This window comes from Periplaneta americana, chromosome 1, assembly GCF_040183065.1.
Source record: "Periplaneta americana isolate PAMFEO1 chromosome 1, P.americana_PAMFEO1_priV1, whole genome shotgun sequence".
Classification (NCBI taxonomy): domain Eukaryota; kingdom Metazoa; phylum Arthropoda; class Insecta; order Blattodea; family Blattidae; genus Periplaneta; species Periplaneta americana.
In genome coordinates this window covers 53334320-53347846 of record NC_091117.1, presented here as the reverse complement: position 1 = coordinate 53347846, position 13527 = coordinate 53334320, and the positions used below count along the sequence as shown (strand labels likewise).

General features: G+C 35.4%; 2 long non-coding RNA genes across 4 annotated transcripts; one reads left to right on the top strand and one right to left on the bottom strand.

Annotated features, from left to right (window-relative positions):
* Nucleotides 1–709: 709 nt before the first annotated feature.
* On the top strand, nucleotides 710–4690 carry LOC138695697 (uncharacterized). 3 transcript variants are annotated; one of them, XR_011331181.1, is made up of 7 exons: nucleotides 714–1062; nucleotides 1915–2105; nucleotides 2309–2367; nucleotides 2516–2575; nucleotides 3314–3375; nucleotides 3478–3607; nucleotides 3949–4690. It is a non-coding gene; the product is annotated as an uncharacterized lncRNA (long non-coding RNA). The 3 variants fall into 3 exon arrangements; XR_011331180.1 differs by having other exon boundaries at nucleotides 710–1227; nucleotides 3314–3607; XR_011331179.1 differs by having other exon boundaries at nucleotides 715–1062; nucleotides 3314–3607.
* A 2643-nt stretch (nucleotides 4691–7333) lies between these two features.
* Nucleotides 7334–8869, bottom strand: LOC138695714 (uncharacterized). The gene is made up of 2 exons (XR_011331182.1): nucleotides 8443–8869; nucleotides 7334–7686 (listed from the first exon to the last, which is right to left on the bottom strand). It is a non-coding gene; the product is annotated as an uncharacterized lncRNA (long non-coding RNA).
* Between the last annotated feature and the right edge of the window lie 4658 nt (nucleotides 8870–13527).

The window sequence follows — 13527 nt, the reverse complement described above, 5'->3', positions numbered from 1 at the left end:
AAAATAAATTACTATTCATGTCACATTGAAACTCTTTAGGGAGTGATTTAAGCCCACGAAGAACTACTTCTTGAATCAACCCAGTAGAAAACTACAAATTTTCTAATGTCCCGATGTCAAAATCAAAAGGTCTAGAGGTTGCTACATGATGTTATTGGTCACAGTGAGAGGCTACTAGTGGAGCAAGAAAAATCTGATCGTGTTGTATTTATTGATTCGGAACGTTCATTAGATCCTGATTTTACTTCGTCTTCATCTTGAATATCTTTTCTTTGATCCAAAGATTCAATTTCCACTTCCTCTTCCTGTTCACACGTTCTAGCTTTCTTCAACACAAAACCAAAGCTTTCAAATGTTCTCTATTTTTTCTTGGATAATTCTTCCTTCGTCTCCTTCTCCTTTCTTTTCTGAGCACCATATTTATGAGGATAACTCAGCCACCGGTGTAGCTCAGTCGGCTAAGGTGCTTGCCTGCCGATCCGGAGTTCCGGTTGGGTGTGGGTTCGATTCCCGCTTGGGCTGATTATCTAGTTGGATTTTTTCCGAGGTTTTCCCCATCCGTAAGGCAAATATCAGATAATCTGTGGCGAATCTTCGGCATCATCTTGCCAAAAATCATCTCACTATCACCAATTTCATCGATGCTAAATAACCTCGTAGTTGATACGGCGTCGTTAAATAACTAAGGGCCTGTACTACGATCGCCTGTTAAAGCTCCAGATTCGTATACTCCAGTTTAGCAATCTGGAAGTTAAATATTTTGTTCTGTACTACCAGCGGATTTTAACTGCAGGATTGTTATCCGGATGATATAGTAACATTTTTATTACGTTGGCAATGAAGTTACTGAAAATGTAGTGAAATTTATTGCGTTGGTATACCTTTCCCCGCGTATTTCATGTTAATGTTCCGTGTTTATATGGTACTATTTATTTTGAGGTTTTATTGTAAGCATTATTGTTATTATTTATTATAATGCTGAAGCTCCAGCCAAGAAAATAACAGAGTGAAGAACAGAAACTTACACATACTGTATGAAGAAACTTTACATGGAAGCAAAAGGTAAGATTTTAAAGGTTATGTTTCTTTTCGAATAGTAATAATTCCTACAATATGATAATATTTTGGTTTTAATTAGTAGGCCTAAAGAGGACGGGTGCGGGTTCCAGCAAAAGTGCGTTTTTCTCCATAATCATTGTTTTATTCATGTGTAACTGCACAAGAAGTGTAGGTGGCAATTATTTTTGTATTGTAATTAATATTAAGTGTGCTTTCAGTTTGTTGTATAGCCTACATTATTAGTGAATAGGGCCTATTTCGGTAATTTTTTTAGAAATAATGTACTCACAGCTTCAAATCATGGGTCGAAGGCATAGTAACTCGTTTAAAAAGAAACGTTCACTGATACTGATAATAATGAATGCTGTTTTTGGCCTGGGATTTCTAACCAACATTAGTACAGCAAGGTACACTGTTCCTAGCAAATTACCAATATTTCAGTATGTTAGGCCTACGTATTTTACTGTTAGTAAATGGGCGGATATTTTGTATTAGGCCTATAATACCATTCGATCACAGATAGGGCCTAACATTATTTTTTAAAAGAACAGCATGAGGTGGAGAGACGTTTCCACTAAAATGCAATATCTGTTGCTGCTACCAGTTCGACTATAATCACTCACTGTAATGCACATTCAACACCTCGTAAAATAACACAGAAACAGAAGATATTCAGTTTTTTCCAAAGTTTCTATGTACAGTATAGTCATGTTTGATATTGTACTGACAATCGTCCATTAAAAGCTCTTGCTTATTTAAGTATAGAAACTTAGATAAGGGAAAAAGAGAATTACAGTATATCTTCTAATGTTGTAGGTTGCATATGGAATTAACCTAGTTTTACTTCCTTTTTAGTAATATAGAATGAAGCATGGGAAGAATATAGTAACATCAGCACAAATACAAGGACCTGAAAACAGCTGAGAAGCAAATTTGAATTCTTGGAAAAGAACACAAAGAAAATTGCTGCTGCAGAGAGACAATGCAGGCTACAAACAATTGGAGCCCCTCCAACTGAAGCAAAACCAAATCCAAACTTAGCCAAGGTAAGTGATTTAATTCTCCTATCAATTGAGTGATTTCTCAGTTATTTTTATTAATATTCAATGCATAAGTTCACTTATATGTTAATTTATACAATTATTACATAATAAGCAGAGGAAATTGTATAACACAAGTTTGAATTCTTTTTATTTATTTATTTATTTATTCATTCATTCACTCATTTATTTACTTACTTTTGTTACAGCCGAAGTAGTAACTAAACCAAGTTCCACTGATACCAGTGCAGCTAATAACACGAATGAGGTTAGTGTGTAAGGAATTAAGAGTCAGAAGAAGAGATGATGAGCTTTAGAGATAAAAGAAAATATTAGATTCTTGAAAATTGTTATACAAATTTAATTTAATGTCGTTATTACTTTATAATACTATTATTTCTATTATTACCATTCAGGTTCACAGTGCAATTCTTTAGTTTTTGAAGTGAAACTGGACATCCCAACAATATCTCCAGGTAATTTGATTTATACTACAAAACATTCTTTCACATTCTACGTATGATCCTTTTCCAATCTGAAATAGCTGTAACATGTAAACACATTTTCAGCCAACATGTTGAAAATAAAACTAACACACATACTATATGAAATCTGCAGCAAGCAGTAGATAAATTAGATGCAAAAGTTAAAAAAAAAAAAATGTTAAAATATAAATTGTACATAATGATGAAATGGTCACAAGAAATGGATGTCATAAAAACTAAACATCATTGTATTATAATATTATGTGGGATTCGAGTGGGAATTTGAAATTTATAAATGTAGGCCTAAAAATAGAAAGTACACTAAACTGAAGAATTTATTTTGAGATTTCTCTGTAATGGATTTGTAATTAGATTAGGCCACATTATGTTAAGTTATATTTCAATTTTACCGTGAGGATTCTCATTTTGAAACTTGTGAATGATTTTTTGTGTACAGAAAAACTGAACAATATCTTTTCATAAGGTAAAACAGAAACTGACTACACTCTATTTACAATAGAACTATTTGCTTGGTTTTCTCTCTCTCTCTCTTTTTTATTGCAGCTTCACTTTCTTATTGTTAAAAATGAGTTTGGATTAATAGCACGTTAGAAAATACAATACTGTTACAGCTGCTGACTTTGAAGTGTCCACACATTTATGATAAAACATCATCTTTCTCCAGAATTAAATATCTTATGAATTAATTCCACTCTTAAAATATTACAGAGTCAGCTGGTGCAGCAGGTGAAGGTCTTCCACTGTACGGGTATTTACACAGTGTAATGAAAGTAAGTTTTAAGTGAAATTACTGGTTTATTCAGTGTAGGTAGTGTAGGCTAAACTCAGAAAGATCTGAATATAAGCATATATCCCTCTCTTAAATATTTCAGCTGATAATGGGATAATAGCTGATCGAGTTACACCCCAAGGATGCTTAAAAAAAAAAAAAGAAAGAAAGAAAAAGCAAGCCCCTGAGGAATGCATTAGCCACATTGAAAAATCTTTCTCCATCTGTGAACTGTAAGTTTAATGTTGACTTACTTTTACTTGAGATGTTAGAAATTCATGAACTTCAGTACTATTACAGTGATTTCTTTAAAAAATACATTAGTTGAAAGTTGGATGCTAACATTATAACAAAGAATGATTTGAAATAAAAGTAAGTCATGTCCTCATGTTTGGAAAGAGATGGGGTTTGGAATATCAAAAGTAACATTTGGAGTTTTTACATTACTTTTTCCTCCTCTTTAATGGGTGGTCCATCTACAAGGACATCTTCAATTAGTGGCAGAAAGTAAATGCTACAATAATCACCCATTCTTTATGTTTTAACAAAATATATGTTTAATTTTGTTGACCAGATTTGTTTGACCTGGATGACTGGGAGATTACTTCTTCTCATCCTTCTAATGGAGTGATAATCTCTTGCAGCTGTTCTTGATCCCTGTGGTCTCTGGCCTCTGCTTTATCTGCTAGTCTTCAGGATTAGGTTCGAGTCAGGTGATAATTATTAACTAATCTAAGGTTTCTGGTTGGGTTCGGGTCTGGTTCAGATCAGGCCGAGATGGGCCGGGCCTAAGAATTATGGCCCGTGCAGATCTCTAACATATGGGGCTTATAGCTGAAGTTGGCTCTGCCACAGTTTTCCAAGTTTTGTGTATTTGCATATGTATTTGTGTTGTGTTTAATTACAGTTACTATGTACTCTTATGTATTAGCCTGTATATTATTAATTTGTAAATATGACATGTACCATAGCATATATAATGAGACAGTGGATGTAATACATGATTATGCTTATTGTGTCTCCTGAAAAATGTCGTGTTTTGTTCACACAAAATAAATAAATAAATTTTAAATTTAATTGCAGCTATAGTGCATCTCTCTTGTTTTAAGTACACATTCACAGAGTACCTGAATACAATTGAAGCGTCAGCTGGAACAACGTTGTAAGTTACAAAATTTTCATTCGGTGTGTTTCCGTGTAATAATGTTGTATGTCATGTTACCTTGCTATACTCCTTGGCTTGCAACTGTCCATCAATGCAGTACGTGAAATTTGTCCACTCAAAAGTTTGCTACCCTCATAAGAACAAAGTTGTACGCATATACACATTTTTGCAGCTCCTGTAAATTTTACCAAATATAATTTATAATGTTGTTCCAGCCGACGCTTCAATTAATGTGCCTCTTGAAAAATGTTGTTTTACCATATTTTGCTTATGTAAAATAAATTTGAATTGCAGATACAGTGCATTTTTATTGTTTTAAATAGCCTACAGTGTACCTGGTCATAATTTTTAAAATGTATTTATCAAACCTTTGTGTTTGAATCATCTTAGCCTGTTAAGACATCACTGTGAGGGATCCAAGCAATAAAATATATATAAAAAGTAACGATATGAATATGTTTGCATACATGAATCACTAGGCCTAGCGTGAATGAAACAGCTCCCTTGCAAAACATAAATGCCAATTCCAAAACTTTCAGGAAATGAAGAAAAACTGTCACGTCTAAAATTTAATAAACTGTTACAGTTTGTTAAATAATAATAATACTGTATATAGCAAGCATATCTTAAGTCTGATTAATGAAATATGTTAGGCCTACTCCTACTGGTGAGCGATATATGCAAGGAAGGAGAAGGGAACTTGCCACCCTACCACATTATCTCCTGACAGTTGTCTCATGAGCAGACATCGGATTCTAGGGCAAATGCCTATTTTGTTTCTTTAGGAGAAAAGTAAAAATAATTATTAATATTTGTGTTTCATGGAAATTGAAAGGTATTCAAAGAGTTTTATAGTGCTCTAAAATGCCCTAAAACGGTTATTAGAGCCTAATTTGTTAATATTCACCTAAAAATGCCTAACTCACTGTAAAGTTTCGCATTTTACTCTTACTTTTTATAATTTATACATGCATTCACTGCGAAATTTAAGGCATTTAAAAAGTGGAAAGTTTGCTTCACACCGGCCATGAAACCATTGATAAAGGAAACAAAATGTTTTGAATCTCACGACACTCGCAATAGATTTCACCGAATTTAACATGTTTGGAGGCATAAATGCCGACAAAGAACCAACCTTAGTTTTGAAGCAGGCAACAATCACAACATGTGCTGCTACTGATTCAGAGATATTCTATACTATAAAAATGACTGTTTTCGGTCTGAAACCGATTAGCTGTACTGCCCTTCAGAGTGTCATAAAATCACAATTTTTGGAGAAAGAGTGTTTTTGAAATATTTATGAAAAGTCGTAAAACTGCGAATTAATAGGGTAAACCATTACAAAATATTTAAAAGAAAGGCCCTCCTAGTGTTAACACTACCAGGAAATGCAACAATAAGTGGAACTTTGTTTTTTTGTCCAATTGAATCTCAATAACAACGGTTCATTTGAATGCTCGTTAACAGTTGCTCTTTCCCTCACCTTATTTGTGTTGAGAAGTTTTGAGCGGTAGGGCGTTTTCCTGTGAAGTTTAACGCGATAATGCCGAAAAATATAAGTGCAAAATCTACATTGATCCGGCAATGGCTAACAGAATATTCAGAATTCACTTATGATGGAAAAATAATATTCTGCAAGATTTGTAGCAAACAGGTATGTAACAATAGTTGAAATATATAAATTCTATTAATTTTAATGAGTAGGCCTATAATATTTATACATTGACTGAGCTATCCTGAGGTATAATTCTTTTTAAGACCACTACACTTTAACCTTTTGAATTCTCCAGTCAAACGTATGTACTCATAATATTCAGTTCTTCCTTACAACTTTGATAGCAATTGCCGGGATGATATTCTTATATTCTAATTGCTTAGCTGGCAGCTTTTCACGCTACTAATTTAGCTTCTTCTGCATGAAAGCGTGTGTGAAAGCAGTGAAAGATTATCTGAATGACTCACGAGTGAAAAACGATATTGCCTACATAACATCAAACTTTTCTTTCATACCTGCAAGCATTGAACAATTAGAAAGTGAAAAACAATCTCTTTGTAGCCAAATAGCAATAGTAAAGGAAGCTCAAGTGAACATACATTCTGCTTTGGGCGAAACTGGGAAAAAAGTTAAAAATAAGTGGGACAACGTATTAAATAAGAATGTAGGATTTTCATTGTTGGAAAAAGTATCAAGAGTGATATCGGGGGAAAGTGTAAATGTTCCAGTAAGTATTGATGTTTCTATTGTACCTAATTTAAAATTTGCGCCTCTCACATCAGTTTCGGTTGAAATAAGTTTTTCTGCTTTCAAAATGATTCTCAGTGACAAAAGGCAAAGGTTAACTGTGGAGAATTTAGAAAAAATTCTGGTGGTGTACTGTGCAGATAATTATAATAAAGTCTGAGCATGGAACTGAATTTCAATAACTTAAAATGAGTAATCTTGATATCAATAATCATTATTTCATTAGTTTCAATATATTAAATTTGTGCAGCTCTGTTTATAAATACAATATAGTATTCTTTTTTAATGTTTAAACATACTTTTTTGTGCGTATTTTAGTGTATAACTAAAAATTTCAGTGAAAGAAATAAGTATGATACCTTGATGTGCCTAAAATGCCTATTTTCATTAAAATAGAGCCTAATTTTACAAATTTTGAGCTTATTTTAGGCGCCTAAAACTGCAATTTTTAGTGCCTAAAAATCCGATGTCTACTCATGAGTGATGCCTTATTGGTATTCCAATCTATCTTCGGAGAGTTGACTAAACAACTAGCAGACACAAAATGAAACAGTTCTAGGAAAACTTTAATCAAGACCTATAATATATACATAAAACCTGTATTAAAATACTATTCAGAAGTATTCGTAACAGCATCAAAAAGAGACAGAATCCCTTGGGGGGGGGGGGGGGGAAATAAGCCTTGCACTTAATTACTGGAGCAAATAAAACTACTCCCAATGAAGCATTAAAAGTCATCACTTCAATTAAACCAAGCAGCAAATGCAGCACTAGTTCGATTGACAACAGTTCCTGCTGTAACTTCGTGGACCCCACAAAAATCTCCTACTGTTGTCAATGTTCTCCCAGTGGCATAGAATCTCAATACCAGTAGTAGTTGGTCCATTGGAGGTAAGGCATTATTTCTGGAAAAATGTATAAACAATGAGATTTGGTTACAACTTTACCGGTAAATCTTTACAATAGCGTTACCAAAAGAAGGCAAGGACTCCCTACAGGATAGCCTGGAAGAGAGAGGTTTGGATGTAGTTTTGACACTTTTTTTTAGACAATTGTAAATATATGCAAATCATACTAACCTGTCACTAACTCGATCTTACGAAAACTTGTCTTTTCCCTTTAATTAGTAAGAAAACACAGTAATGAAATGAATGTGTTGCCCTTCCCTGCCGCCTACTCTTCTATCTCGATAGAACGATCCCGCCTACCCGTACCTCTCCACCGCACTCCACTTTCACAGCAACTTTCCACCTTTATTTGGGAAATTGGTGTCGGCACTCAATTTTTCTTTCGTTTATGGTACATATGACTTGACTAGAACCCAAATATGTGAATACATTTGTATCGTAATGTGGTAACGCAATTGTGAAGAAATGGTAGTTTACCATATAAAGGATTTTGATATATTATATACTGTTATTATTTTTTATATAAAAGTATTTTGAAACTGTTATTATTGTAGGTTACCCTATATTATTATATCAATCACCTTCATACCTTGTAAGGGCAACAGAACACCTGTATGAAGCAACATTCTAACCTCACTTCTACTGTATTACAGGTTACTGTACTTCAAAGTAATTATTATAGTGTTATTATATACAAAATATTGATGTAATACCTACCGAAATAGTGTAGCTTATTATTAACTGTGTACTTACGAGCTGTGTCTTGTTTCAGTTGATAATTGATTTCATGTAGTAGGTATCGTTATTCGAAACTGTCTAAAAAATTTCTCGTCATCCCATTCTTCAAAATTATTTGGACGGGGCCTAATTCGTTTTGCTGTTCTGATATAACGAAGCATCTGCTCCAGAACTTATCATCAGAATCAGTATCAAAATTAAATTGATCCTTCAAATCACCAGCTGTACAACGTGCAGCCATCTTGATTTCAACACCGAGTTCCAACCTCCGGATAACGCCAATCTGCTACTCTGCCTCCCGGATTGCTAATCTGGAAGTTTAGCCTCCAGATTGCACATAACCAAAAGTCGTAGTACGCAATTACAACCCAACTTCCGGATAAATATGCCATCTGCCGGATAAGTTTAAACTAGAACTTTATCCGAGAGTCGTAGTACAGGCCCTAAGTAAAGAAAATGATAACTCAGGATCTGCAAACAAAATTGATTAAAACATTAACATACACGGTTGTCAGCTTCCGAACAAGCCAACCAAACGACTTTTAGTCTGTGTGTGGCGTGGAATGGAGATGGAACAAGCGTGTACTATCTGTCGTAGTAGAGAACTGTTTTCCCAGTAAATGCCACGCCCAATGCAATGATTTCACTATGATCCGTGGTGTAAAAGTGTCGCAAAAATTAAATAATATTATTACTTTCAGTTTTACATTTTAATTAATATCTATATACGAGATCATGTATTGTGGGTCCCTATCACCACGGCATGGCGCGTCCTCAGGTTGCGGATAGAGGAAACGGCCTCCAGATATGGAGGGTAGCTGTGAATATATTGAATAAGCAGTCGTGGACAGCCGATAAGGGGTGGTCCTCCAGCTTGGGGGTTGGGCGAAGGGCTAACAACCCATCACCGTAAAAAACAGCTTGTTACGAATCCCTACAATAAGCCTCGGAATAAGACTGATTCTCTGGCACAACCACAGCAAAGGAATAAGGTTTTGAGATTTGGCACTTGGAACGTAACTAGTCTTTATAGAACAGGAGGGGTAACATAAGTAGCAAAAGAACTAGCTAGATATAGAATAGACTTCGTGGGAGTACAAGAGGTTAGGTTAGATGGGAATGGCATATCACAAATAGGAGATTACTTGTTGTATTATGGGGAAGGAAACAATAATCACCAATTAGGAACAGGATTCTTTGTTCATAAAAGAATAAAATCAGCAGTAAAAAAGGTCGAATTTATCAGTGACAGGTTATATTTAGTACTTATGGGTAGATGGTGCGACATCATAGTTATAAATGCTCACGCCCCTACAGAAGAGAAATGGGAGTATAAGGGTACAGTACATCAGTTATTCATAGATTTCAAAAAGGCATATGACTCGGTTAAGAGGGAAATATTATATGATATTCTTATTGAATTTGGTATTCCCAAGAAACTAGTTCGATTAATTAAAATGTGTCTCAGCGAAACATACAGCAGAGTCCGTATAGGTCAGTTTCTATCTGATGCTTTTCCAATTCACTGCGGGCTAAAGCAGGGAGATGCACTATCACCTTTACTTTTTAACTTCGCTCTAGAATATGCCATTAGGAAAGTTCAGGATAACAGGCAGGGTTTGGAATTGAACGGGTTACATCAGCTTCTTGCATATGCGGATGATGTGAATATGTTAGGAGAAAATCCACAAACGATTAGGGAAAACACGGAAATTTTACTTGAAGCAAGTAAAGTGATCGGTTTGGAAGTAAATCCCGAAAAGACAAAGTATATGATTATGTCTCGTGACCAGAATATTGTACGAAATGGAAATATAAAAATTGGAGATTTATCCTTCGAAGGGGTGGAAAAATTCAAATATCTTGGAGCAACAATAACAAATATAAATGACACTCGGCAGGAAATTAAACGCAGAATAAATATGGAAAATGCGTGTTATTACTCGGTTGAGAAGCTTTTATCATCTAGTCTGCTGTCAAAAAATCTGAAAGGTAGAATTTATAAAACAGTTATATTACCGGTTGTTCTGTATGTTTGTGAAACTTGGACTCTCACTCTGAGAGAGAAACATAGGTTAAGGATGTTTGAGAATAAGGTGCTTAGGAAAATCTTTGGGGCTAAGTGGGATGAAGTTACAGGAGAATGGAGAAAGTTACACAACGCAGAACTGCACGCATTGTATTCTTCACCTGACATAATTAGGAACATTAAATCCAGACGTTTGCGATGGGCAGGGCATGTAGCACGTATGGGTGAATCCAGGAATGCATATAGAGTGTTAGTTGGGAAACCGGAAGGAAAAAGACCTTTGGGGAGGCCGAGACGTAGATGGGAGGATAATATTAAAATGGATTTGAGGGAGGTGGGATATGATGATAGGAACTGGATTAATCTTGCACAGGATAGGGACCGATGGCGGGCTTATGTGAGGGCGGCAATGAACCTTCGGGTTCCTTAAAAGCCATTTGTATGTATATTTATATATATCTATATACGAGGAAGAGTAAAAAAGTAACCTTAATAATTGTTTTATTAATTGAATATGTACAATAAGACTACAAACATTTCATCACTTTTCAACATAGTATAACAGGAACACTTGCATTGAACGTACAGGGGACTATGTTGAAAAGTGATGAAGTGTTTGTAGTCTTATTGTACATATTCAATTAATAAAACAATTATTAAGGTTACTTTTTGACTCTCCCTCAGCATGTTACCCAGGCCCCTTAAAGCCCCGGGCCCCCAGGATACAGCCATGCCTTCCATACCCTCTCACTGGGCCTGAACTCATCTTATCTGTAGTTTCTCTTTGGTTTCCTAAGGTGCTAAGATAAATATCAGGATAGGCCCTTAATACACAAGTTTTAGCATTTTTCCAAATTAAAACCTTTTGAATCTGAACCTTGGTTTTTGCATATTGCCTTCTGTACTAGGGCAAGTTTACTTGAGTGTCAGTCACACAGTCCAAGGGCTCGATTCCCTTCTCTTGAGAGGACAGCTGCTTCCCATTCGATGTGCAGCCTTTTAACATATTCGGTGATCCTGTCCTGTTATACTTCTCCCACCCTCATGTGGTAGCTATTAAGTTACGTCGATTTTCGGCTTTCACCTTCAAAATTCTCCAAAGTTCCTTCAGTGAAATGGCGAAACTTCGAGTGAGATATGTGATCAACAAGCTTGGGGCTCACATATTCAGTTTTTCTTATCACTAAATTCTCTTGCAAGGACGTGTTTTCGCGTACCTTTTAAATGCTTCTCCTGCCATTTCTCCATTGGTATTGATATATGATGATTTATTATCACCCAACAGTTTGGTCCTGTTGGTCCTTTACATTCCTGTATTCGGGCCAGCATTCCCATTCTTATACTACTTACATCATTTATAAATTTAGTAGATGACTCATGCACTTCTCTTCCTTTATTCAACATTGTGTCCATTCAGGAACAGGTCTGTAAATGGATGTACTACCCTTCTTAGCCAAAGCATCGGAATTTTCATTTCCCAGAATTTCACAATGAGATGCAATCCATTGGAAAATTATTCTTTTGTTGAGTGTTATTAATTTGAAGAGCGTTTGAATTGAACTGTTTCAATTGATTGAGAAGTGTAGGAGTTAGATACTATTGATAAAATGTAATTTCGCCATCAAAACTTGTTGTACCAGGCCTGTAAAATGAAAAAAGAGATGTAACAAAATGGCAACTTGTAGCCGATTCAAGTGGACACCATGTTTTGATGTTTTGGTGGCTACTTCATCCACAACTCCAGAATGTCTGGAGGACCACACATGCTGTTGGTCAACGGGTCCATTGGACCTAACTGGGAGATAGTGGTGATTATCAATCATACTGTCCTTTAGCTATAGGAGGACAGTTCGGAGTGCTATAGCAGGCAGCATTAAGAATAGGAAAAATACGTAGAAAAGTAGACATGTTAAATGCTCTTTATATGCAACTTATTTCAATACGAAGTTAGGCTGACTGGATGGTCCATTGTTTGGTTTGTTCTGAGTGCATGTTGTGTAATGTACAGGTTGGTTTCAAAATAAGGGGACAAATTTCGAGAGCTGATTCGTGGTCCTATGAACATATGTCCGAAAATACAGATGCAAAACAGTCTGGCTGAGTTACATTAGTTGTTCCAAGTATCCCCCATGAATTTCTATGTGATCATACATTGCATCATGGACTTACACATTCTTTCGAATTTTTCGGTCTGTATCTAAACAGCATTACAAGTAGAATGCATATGTTACAAAGTTGGCATATCAAGAACCAGTTCAGCACACAATACTTTTCAGATGCCTCCATAAGTAAAAATCAAGGGGGTTAGGTCCAGTGATCATGTGAGCCAAACAAAAGGACCTTCTTAACCAATTCATCTGCCAGAGGTGTTGTTCAGATATGGCGAAATGTAACATAGAAGTGCGTTGGTGCTCCATCATGCATTAACCACATGCCTCGTTATACCGCCAATGATATAGACACAATATTATGTTGTGTAGACCCACTTCCTCTGACATAATTGCTGATAGGAACTGACGAGGTGAACAACAGTGTTGCAATCTACTGTATCTTGTAACAAGTACATTTGGGGGCATATGTTCATAATGCCAGGAATCATCTCCCGAAGATATTCCCCATATTTTTTAACCACCCTTTATAGTTTAGAGATGTCTAGACATGGTGAAGTGCATGGATATGTCAGGGAGTTTGTGAAACCCAGCTGATATTTTTCGAGCTATATTCATATTTAATATTCTCATAACCATTATATTAAATTGACTATACAGAAACAAATCAAGTAGAGTTCTCTATAGTTTTGAAACGGCCAACATGAAATTCAGTAATAGTTGCTGGTATGATGAGAAAATTATGGCTATAGTTCTGTTGAAAATACTAATTATTTATGGGTTCAATATTACCTTTAAGTACTTACTCTGCAACAAATAGAAAATGAATATCATCAATAACATGTGAGAATTATTTCAGTTCTCGTTCAAGGAAATCTTGATTCTAAACAGTGGAAGAGACAACTATCACAGATTTTTTAATTGATCTAGATCTGAGTCCATTTGCTAAATGCACTCCTTCAT